This window comes from Glycine soja, chromosome 9, assembly GCF_004193775.1.
Source record: "Glycine soja cultivar W05 chromosome 9, ASM419377v2, whole genome shotgun sequence".
Classification (NCBI taxonomy): Eukaryota; Viridiplantae; Streptophyta; class Magnoliopsida; order Fabales; family Fabaceae; genus Glycine; species Glycine soja.
In genome coordinates this window covers 16,542,699-16,551,547 of record NC_041010.1, presented here as the reverse complement: position 1 = coordinate 16,551,547, position 8,849 = coordinate 16,542,699, and the positions used below count along the sequence as shown (strand labels likewise).

General features: G+C 31.5%; 1 long non-coding RNA gene across 1 annotated transcript; it reads right to left on the bottom strand.

Annotated features, from left to right (window-relative positions):
• Nucleotides 1-463: 463 nt before the first annotated feature.
• Nucleotides 464-6,898, bottom strand: LOC114367281. Its single transcript, XR_003657153.1, has 5 exons — nt 6,596-6,898; nt 6,133-6,380; nt 5,635-5,958; nt 983-1,158; nt 464-662 (listed from the first exon to the last, which is right to left on the bottom strand). It is a non-coding gene; the product is annotated as an uncharacterized LOC114367281 (long non-coding RNA).
• Nucleotides 6,899-8,849: the final 1,951 nt, after the last annotated feature.

Here is an 8,849-nt window from a genome sequence, read left to right as displayed (position 1 = left end):
TGTAAAAAAGTTGAGATTTTTAAGACGGTTATTAACTCAAAAGCGTCTTAGAAAGTGTACATTCTAAGCCAGCGTCTTAAAATGTATACAATGTAAGACTTTCTAAAACGGTTATTTGAAGAACCATCTTAAAAAGTGTACATTCTAAGATGACTTTTTCAAATAACCGTCTTAGAAAGTCTTTTATTGTGTATATTCTAAGACGGTTATTAAGAAATGACTGTCCTAGAATGTACACTTTCTAAGACGGTTATTTGAAATAACCGTTTTAGAAAGCATTTTTATATATCCAAAGATGGTATGCACAAATTAAATGTCAATATTAATTTTACATGCCAAACAAATTAAATGTCAATATTAATTGTACACGCCAAACAAATTAAAAACCTTAAAGCATGGTGTGCTACACACTAACACAAATTTAGTTGAAATGTCTAAGAATATTATATGAAATGTCTAAGAATAAGAAACCCATAATTAATTCAAGGCCTAAAACCCAAGAGTCAAGATACAAAGTGGGCAACATCCACATGCAGAGCTTTAGAGATGCAAAGGATGGACAAATACCTATAGAGCCTTCAATACATGCTCAGGTGCAATTGTCCGTTTATCCTCTCTATTACAGACTTCACTGGATTCTGACGAGACAAGGTTTATAAACTCTACATTGACAAATCAACCACAAACATCTTAACCATTGAGAAAAGTCAAGAATATGAACTAAGAAACACTAATTGGGATCTAAGCCCAAATTTTTAGACAATATAACAAATGAAATACATGTTTTGCATGTCTATTCTATAACATAGATACACAATTTTAAAACAGTCTCTGGGTTAATATTTTTTGTTTTTTTTTCTTTCTTATTTAACACACAATTTTTTTTTTCATTTCTATGAATGGAGTGATATAAAGCACAACTTATCCACCATCACCTAAAAACTAATGACATTATACATTACTAAGGTAACAAGTATTGTACCTGTTCACCCTGGCTGGCAATGCATTGCTCAAACTCCTCCACGACCTTATTCAAGATTGATTCAACTAATTGTTCCATGCAGAAGAAGTAATCTCAAAAGGCCCTCCATTTGTATAAATAAATAAAATTATTTTTGTGAAACACAAAACAACTTAGCCCCTTCTTTAGTGCATTGACTGCAAAATTAATATTCAAAGAGAATTTAAATAATTATATTTAAATTATATATGTGCTTTATTTTATATGAAATGTTGAATTTAAATTTAAGTCAAATATTCAAGATAAAAACATGCCACACACTAACACAAATTTATATGAAATGTCTAAGGGGGGTGTATTGGATTAAGATTTCAAAGGATTTTAAAAGACTTTTTTATGATTAAAAAGTCTTGTGGTATTCAATCAAGACTTTTATAAAATATAAACAAATCTTGTGGTATTCAATTAAGACAATAAAGATTTTTTTTTCAGGGCAACAAAATCTGTTGGTATTCAATTGAGATTTCTTACCACTTTTAAAATGTCTTTTGGTATTCAAAAGTAAATAGATTTTGATGGATTCTTTTGTGGAATGGATTTTGAGAGACTTTTTAGTTAGAAATACACATAAAATACTCCTCCAACAATCTCACCCAAACCCTTGAGACTTTTCATAATCTTCCAAAGACTTTTTCTTCTCCTGCCGAACAAGACACAAACCACTACCAGGTTCATTCTCTTACAACTTTTCAATCAATTTTACCTATTTTTTTAATGGCAATCGATAGTCAATATTGTTCATATATATTACGCAAATCAAAAGAAAAGGGTGTTGTATATGCTTCAAGATTTCGTATTCATATTGTTTTCAACGTCCAGGCAATGAATATGCATCAAAAGAATGGCAATTGATATGCATCAAGATTTCATATTGCTTTTTTTTTAGTACTGTATATGCAAATCAAAATAAAAAACTCTTTTTTTTCTATTTCTTCAACTTGTTTTTTTACAACGTCCATTATTATTATTATTATTTTCTTGTGTTATTATTAAAATGTTAATTATTAATGTGTTATTATTATTTTTTTGACAGCGTGTTATTATTATTATTATTGTGTTAATAATTTTTTAATTGTTATTGTGTTATTATTATTGTTATTTTGTTAATAGTTTTTTTTAAATGATTTTATGATATATGAGTATTATTTTTATGGAAAATGCTAACATGTGCCCTTAAGACACTTGTTAGTGTATTATGTATAGAAATTTTGTATTGAAAGTTGTGCAATTTACTTTTTTAAAAGTAAAAAATTGTTGTTTTTAAGACATAGTTACTATTGGAAGTATCCTTAACATGTGCCCTAAGTGCGCATGTTAGCATGACCCTTATTTTATTATTAGGTAGTTTTTTATTGGTTTTTCTATTGAATTGTATATTATTCGGGATATAGTCACTATACTTTTGACAATTAGGAAACAATAACTATTTTTGTCAAATAACTAGTTTCTTATATATATATTAGCGATCAAATGGGGGATTCACAAGAAAATAACAAAGGAAAGAGTAGAGACAAAGATAATTATGTATCTTGGACTATGGAGGATACCAATGAGTTGTTGCACCTCTTGGTGGATGCTATGAATAGGGGATTGCGTGATGCCAATGGGTCACTCAGCAAACAAAATGTAGAACGAATAATACTTCCTCAACTCAATGCAAAAACTAAATTCCCTAAAACTTATAGTCATTATTTGAGTCGGATGAAGTGGTTTCGAAACCAGTATAACATGATGTCAACCCTTATGCGCAACAACTCTGGCTTTGGATGGGACCCAATTGGAAAAACTTTCACTGCTCATGAGGATGTATGGAAAGATTACTTAAAGGTGAGCTAAGTTCATAATCTTTAAAATATATTAATAGTTATAAATTTAGTAAATTATAATATTTGTAGTATATTAACAATGATTTTTTTTTTAGTCTCACCCAAGTCACAGCAAACTTCGAGGAAAAAGTATGGTTGATTATGAGTATTTGAAGATCGTTGTTGGGGGTGGAGTTTCTAGCGGGAATAATTCTATATCAGTCGATCCAGATGATACTGATGCAACAACTTTTGAGCCAGAAAATAGAACTGTTGGGATAGAAGAATTTTCATATGATCCTAATAGTGATACATTCATAACACCAAATAACTATGAACCAGCATATCAGCCTCCATCACCAAACCAACCAAGTCCACCATCCCACCCCCCTTTAGATTCAGAGGTTCCCATCAGCTTTGGCAAGGAAGAATGGACTTAAAGTGCCCCAAGGTATGTATTATCTGGTGGATTGTGGATTTCCTAATCGACGCAAATTTTTAGCCCCATATCGAGGTGTACGATATCATCTACAAGATTTTGCAGGTCACGGTAATGACCCTGAAAATGAAAAGGAATTATTTAATCTTCGGCATGCATCCTTAAGGAATGTGATTGAGAGGATATTTGGTATTTTTAAATCGCGGTTCACAATTTTTAAGTCAGCACCTCCATTTCTATTTAAAACACAAGCAGAGCTTGTGTTGGCATGTGCAGCACTTCATAATTGTCTTCGCAAAGAATGTCGTTCTGATGAATTTCCAGTGGAACCTACTGACGAGTCTTCATCTTCATCTTCAGTGTTACCAAATTACGAAGACAATGATCATGAACCCATTGTTCAAACACAAGAGCAGGAACGAGAAAATGCTAATATATAGAGGACTAATATAGGTTCAGATATGTGGAGAAATGCTAATAATTAGGCGAACATGAAGTGAGAATCACTTTGTTATTATTTTTTTAGGCAATAATAACTTTGTTATTAAAAGGTTTAAAATTTCTATCGTTTTTATTTTCTTTATTCAAACATTATAATTTATTTATCATCTTTTTCATTCACTTTTGTAACTTCCGTTATTTTTTTGTTTAAAATGTATTAATCTTTCAAAATCTTAAAAATCCATAAAGTACTTTGAAATCTTAAAAATCTGTGTTAGAAATCCATTAAAATCTTGGGTTAAAAATCCTGATTGTAAAAAGTCTTTTAAAAAAAATCTTTTAAAATCCCACAAAATCAATACAATCCCACATAATCTTTTAAAATCTTCAAGATTGTTTTTGTCAAAATATTCTCTCAAAATCCCAATCCAATACACCCCCATAAGAATAAAAAACCCATCAAGAAATAGGAAACTTTAAGTAACTATATTTTCGCCATATAATTTTCAAGAAATTGTGACAGATGTTTAAGAAAAGCAAAATACTTTTCATGGTCTTCAACAAGTCAACAAATTTATTTATATTTATCAAAGAAATGAAGCAAAAATCTTAATTAATTAGCTACGTGTTTCCTAAGAAATAAAGCATGAATACGAAATTTTAATAAAATACTAAGAATTATACATTTCTAATCAACATATAAACATTAATTAATAGGAAAGTGTTTTAATGGTCAACTGTTTATCGAATCTCATACCCCAATAAATTTATAATTATAGTGAAATTCGAAAAGAAAAAAAAAGTACTAGTGATATTAATAGTTACATTGATTGAAGTTAATGAGTAAACAAGAAGGGGCTAGTTAGGAGTCTACATTTTCCAAAACTATAAAAGAAATTTTATTTTTATTTTCATATAAGATATTCTCAACCAATAGTCGAAAATTATTCTATAAATATCATCTAAGTAAAATTTATCTCTTCAAACAAATTTTTTTCCATGCACATGAACAGAAGTTGAACTCAAACAACATTTTTAACTAAAAATCTGACTATCTACTAACTGAAACTTGGTAGAGAAATGCCTATGATATTATGCTATAAGAGAGGTCATTGTTTTTGTTCTCTTTCTTTCAATTTCAATCAGCTTTCAACGCCAAACATTTTTACACTTATAAATATCAATACATCATTCCCAACGCAAGTCAACTCCCCCGAGACCTCTAAAGACCTCTAAAGACCTAAAGAGATTGTTAAGTTGCCAGATACTTTTAGCTTTAATTTTAAAACTTATTTTTAATTTAACCTTAAATAAAATTTAAGGAAAACACTACCTTTTGTGTAAAAAATCATGTCTTTTATAAAATTATTTCAAATAATTATGTATGACTCAATACTTCAGAATTTTTATGCTAATAGTTTAATTTTTTTATAACGTGTACGCTAATAGTTTAATAATTTTACAAGTTATTTTTTTCTTCAATATAATTACCTATCTTGCGGGAGAATTACAGGGGCTTCAGCCCCCCTCTTCCTCAAAAGCTTTTTTTAATAGTAATCTTCACTTAAAAGGGTTTAATAAATATATAATAATTAATAAAAATATATATACTTATTAATAAATTTAATAACATGTGTTATCAATTATTACATTTTAAAAATTGAATGAAATTAATTACAATTACTTTTCCTTAATATAGTCGGGACCAAATACTTTTCCTTAATATAGTCTAGTCGCCAAATATCTTTGACAAATCGCATGATTCTAAAGTCATAAAAACCATAATTATATATAATATAATATTCCACGTGACTTTTTTTTTCCTTTCTTTTTTTCCCTTTTTTTTAATTTATTACTAATATTATACTACGCGCAAAGAAAGTCACAACTCACACGAGTGTAGATTTCAATTTAAAATTGGAAATTACCGGCAAAAAAGGAACCTTGCAGGATGAATCGGTGTGGTGACAAAGATAGGAATGGAGTCGAAAGAGCTGCAACATTCGCTTGCACCGCACGCAGCCGCCGCGCACCTTCTTCTCGCACGTGGCAAAGTGGCGGATCAGAACCTGAAGAGCCTGGCACGTGGCGATTCTTCCACACGGAGTCCTCTCCCTCTTCACCTCCGCAGCATCGTACGGTTCAACGTGGGTACACCCATCATAGCATATGTGCTCCAAACACTCCATCGCCTCGCTCAGCTCCGCGTATAGCCCCTGGTCCGTCCTATACTTCCTCGATTTCTTTTTCCTCTGTCAAACAAACAATCCCGTTTAATACTTTAATTGTAATTAATTTCATTCAATTTAATTGACGCAACACTGTAAGTTGCGCTGCCTTTACATTTGAGGCAAAATAAAACACTGTAAGTCCATGACAAAAAAATAAATAAATAACATTGAGGCAAAATGTGTTATGCTACTTACTGGGTGTAGGAATAATGCGAAAATCCATCTAGCCTCACATTTGATGTCACTGGACAATAGAAGATGCCAGTCAACTTCAGTACATATGCAGCCACTTTTCCCAGTTGTCCCAACACATTTGTAGCTTTGCTGCTAAAGGTGTTTGATCTAATAATATCAAAATAATACCCCAAGAATTAACCAGTTGCTGTTCTGTCTCAACATCATTAGCTACTCTACCCTTTTCATTCACTCCGCGTTTCAAATATCTGCACCACAAGTGCATAGATGTGAAATAGAATGCAATTTTAATCTTAACAGAGACTTGAGAAAAGGCTAAAAAATGCACAAGTGGAAATTAATAAATACAAGCAAGAGAAAATTGTTTCCAACAAGTTTCAGATACTCAAAAGCATATATCAAAGATTAACCTCATTGTAGACATAGAAAACAAAAAATAAGAAAGAAATAAAAGAATTCATACAAGCCACTAGCATAGAAGCTTCTTGTATCTAAGTCACCACAGAAGAAAGAGCAAAGAAGCTTCTTCAACACAAGTATCTAAATGTATAATTTCAACACAAGTATGCTCTAACAGAATGTTTTCACTGCACAATATAATGAACTCAAATTAAAAAATTGTAATTCATAACATCTAAGTACAACGGACAAGGTATAGCTGTCAATGCTACTGTCTACATGTCTCTTTAAATGTACCATAGACACATTACAATTACATGCAAAATTGACTAAAGACCTGTTCTCATCCTTAGAATAAGCCAATTTGGACCGCTCAGACACAAAAGGACAAGCAGAGGCCTTCTCATCCTTCTAATAACAAATGTTAGCAATTCAGAAAAAGCTGAAGCCATATTAGACCAGATGCATGGAATTGATGAGAAAAAAAAACCTACTTTCCCTTTTAAAAAAGATTACAAGTATGAATGCCTGCATAAACACTAAATCAGTAGATATAATAAGCAGCTTTAACAGTAAGATCCAACGAGTTTCGAACAAACTAATAAGTAAAATTAACACCATACTTTATCCTTAAAAAAGAAGCTTTATATTCTCCAAAATAATCTTTATCTTTAGATTATCTATGAAAAATTGTTTTAACAATTTATTTGATGAAATAACTTTTGTATTTGAATATATTAAGTAAAAAGTGATTTTAAGATATTCTATTCGATTTGATTTGTAAAGGAGTCCAAAGTAGCTAAAAAGTAACCAGATGAGAAAGTCCTATTTTGTGTGAAATTCAGGCAACTGCAAGTAATTAATTGCATTATGCATCAAAAGTTTGTTAACAATAGTACACTGAAGGTAAAACAAGAATAAAACATACACAGTTCTTGGCACTGCTGAACCACAGGGTACCAATTACAGTCCAAGCCCAAAGAAATGGATAGAGAAGCAACACAAGGATTGAAAAGACAACTACTCTTCCACAGAAACGAGGATATCTCTGCTGCCACCCAAAATCTCTAGAAGCATACAAAGGGGGAGGGGGCATAAAAGTGCAATTGAATTAGTACAGGGATTCGATGAATTAAGACATCATTTGACTTTATTTGTTAGATACAACACAAAAATTCAGAACCATTTTTTATGAGTTTCATAATATTATGAAATCAAAAAATCAGTCATCAAGCAAATGATCATGAATTATTTTGCACTTGAATGCTCAACAGCCAAGGTTGTGTTTGTTTCAACGATTAAAATTTTATTCTTGGAATGTGAACTTGGGAATGTAATATTCCATGACTGTTATGAGTTTTAAAAATTTATTACCAGTAATTGTTCATGCCCTGGGACAGTAACAATTGGTGTTGTCGAACTTAACAGCCTCACCGATTGCTAAACAACAAGAAACAAAAGGAAAGGATCAGAGAATACCAACACACATACTAGGCCTTTTCCACTACATGCTCGTTTTCAACACTCCTTACCCCCTCGATCAATAACACCTACACTGCAACAACTAAGAATTTTAATAAGCACAAACTCAATCCAAACAAGTTAATACTTCCACTGCAGGAGAAACATTTAACCAAAATATACTTAACAACAATTCATCCAAAAAAAACAAGACCAACAACAACACATAAATAGAATGATCATAACAATATTCTTCTTCTCCGTAAAAAAACATAAGGAATTAGGGTTAAAATAAGTTGCATTAAACAATTTACTGTCACTCCAGTACAATATCGGTACGCATTCTATGAAGAACAAAATTAAAAGGTTGTCTCTCGAGAACTACAATGACAAAGAAACAAATGCAGAAAACCAATTTGAGGTAAAGATAGCATTAAAACACTAAAATCCAAATCAAAGCTACAACATTAGCTTGCACACATTATTGTGCAATATTTACACAACGAAAGAGGAAAAAGAAAAGCATATCAGCGCGAACCTATATGGATGAAGTAATGTGGGAAAAAGGCGAGGGAGAGGAAACTCATGCTTCAGAAAACAAAGATCAAATCCAACGTCTTGGAAGAGGGGATTCATGATGTTGTTCACTCCCTCTGTTATGCCTTCCATTGTTCTCTCTCACTCTCACTTTCACTTGCACAACAAAAAACCCTAATGATTTGTTAATAAGGGATTGCGAAGTGACTATGCCAGTGAGGGATTGCGAATGTGCAGGTGAGGGTCGCAATGGTGAGGAAACACAAAATGAAGAGATTTTTTGAGCCAGAGCACAAAGAAAGGGTGTATGAGAAGGGTAA